Here is a 2,145-nt window from a genome sequence, read left to right as displayed (position 1 = left end):
GTTGTTCTAAATCTGCACCCACCAAAACCCACAGTAGAAATGCCTTCTGGAATGAGCATCAACAGCGTAGCTTTTTCTGTTGGTTGACGTCATAGAGAACAGTCTGTCAACATTTTTCCCTATGATGCTTTTCTTTTGGGGGGCATAGAATAAAGATGAAAAATCACAGCGCTGGGAGCACACACAACAGAGAGCTGGCACTCGAGGGATTGATTATGTATTCACTTATTTATTATAATTTTTAAAAAAATGGCCCAGCTGCTTCAGCTTACACAAGCTGGGCTGAAATATTTCAATCGATAGTATTCTCATCTGGTGGTTATAATACTGGGTGATTTAATGCAAAGGTTTTTTAACCCTAGAAGGAGAAAATCAAAATTAAGTAAAAAAATAATGTTAGTGCTTTGAACTGAGATTCAAACATTCAAGTATTTTCAAGAAATGGCCACTACCTTGCTCTCCCTTCCCTGTGAGTTGATCCATAGTAGCCACACTCTCCAGTGGTACATGTGGAAACCAGCTCACCTGGGAGAATTTTCCAGTGGCTCACATGTGTCTGTCACTTGTTCACTTGTACCTTGTAAAATGCTCCCAGGTGATTCTGATGCAGACCTGTGGTTGAGAAGATGTGATCTATAGCCATCTGACCACTGCTGCCCTGTTATTTCTCTCCTGTGGTCACCATTATGCCTGATAAGTTATGTTTTGGTTAAATGATGGACTAGCTCAACTCTGTCTCAGATAAAAGGAGGAACTTATTGGCTTGTGTAACTGGAAAGCTCAGGGATGGTTTTGACACAAGACATTGCTTGATTCAGCTACCCAAACGGTGTCAAGATCAGGCTTCTCTCATCTCTTGGCTTGGCCCCCTCATGTTGGTGCTTTTCTCAGACAAGCTCTTTTGTGAAGGCAAGATGGCTGCTAGCTGCTCTGGCTTCATAACTTCCAACTCTATTGGAAAATTAGCCTCTATTTATCAACTGTTGGAATGAAATTCTATGCTCTGACTCCCCTTGGTCCACTTGGGGTCGCAAGTATCCATCTCTTCTGTACCAGGTAGGATTCATTTGTAGAATATAGAAGCCACCCTAGATATTTAAAGCAGAGAGGGATTTAATTCCAGTACTGAGTGCTTGCAAAATTGTTGGTTGGTCTGAAGGAGTGAGTTTTGTTTTATTTATTTATATTTTTATTTATTTATTTATTTATTTATTTATTTATTATGGTAGCACTAGGGTTTATTAAGCTATGGTTTAGTATGGGATCTAGGGCTTGCCCATGGTGCTGCTCTTAATGTATAAAGCCTGGATGTTCTGCCAACTCTTCTTGAGCAGTGACACCAGGAAATTGGCAGCCAAGTGGATGTTGTACATAAGCTCATCATCTGTCATCTCGTGGCCATCAGCCACTGCCAAATACAGCACCTTCTTCATCTGGAATTTGATGGTGGACTTTACTTCATCCACTCTGGCTGCCATGTTCTCATTGTGGGTCAGCAAGGAGGGGAACTTGCCAGTGTATTCAGGCCTGGGCCCAGGATTTGTGGGGTCTGCTTGATCGGAGATTCTGAAGCCAAAGAGGCATCATACTTCTTGGCTACCTTCTTGACTAATTTTTTATTCTTATTGAGTTTCTTCAGTGCCTCAATGTCCATGTGGGGAATATACACAGTCTTGGCCTCATCATAGTGCTGCTGGCCCCCCAAAACACAAATGGAGAACTTGGGGCAGGGAGTGGACTTAAGCCTGACAGTGCCTCAGAAGCGTTTGTCCTTCTGATGGTCATAGTTCTTCAAGCTGATCCGTCTTCAACCTCCACTGTCTGAAGAAGTGAGTTTTAGATTGAAGCTTTAGAAATGACTCCCAGAACACAGCAGAAATAACTTGCTGGGGAGAGCTATGACTCTTGAAACACTCAGGAAGGAAGGGGAATCAGGAGGCCACCATGAGAACAGTTGAATTCAAGACCACATGTCATATTTGCGATTTGGGGATCAGGAAGCCAGGAAGCTGGTGACATTGCCTCCAAACTGCTTCTGAAACCCAAGACACAATTGACCAGATGTTGAACCATTGCTTCATGGGAAGTGTCCTTGAGCATGCGTGCCTACAGAAAATGTGAATGTCATAGGGAAACTATCTCTTC

General features: G+C 42.8%; 1 pseudogene; it reads right to left on the bottom strand.

Moving 5' to 3' along the window:
* Positions 1–1,205: 1,205 nt before the first annotated feature.
* On the bottom strand, positions 1,206–1,785 carry LOC110592331 (annotated as a pseudogene).
* Between the last annotated feature and the right edge of the window lie 360 nt (positions 1,786–2,145).

The sequence above is a fragment of the Neomonachus schauinslandi genome, chromosome 3, assembly GCF_002201575.2.
Source record: "Neomonachus schauinslandi chromosome 3, ASM220157v2, whole genome shotgun sequence".
Classification (NCBI taxonomy): domain Eukaryota; kingdom Metazoa; phylum Chordata; class Mammalia; order Carnivora; family Phocidae; genus Neomonachus; species Neomonachus schauinslandi.
The sequence above is the reverse complement of the archived record's forward strand: the minus strand, read 5'-3'. Positions and strand labels throughout refer to the sequence as shown.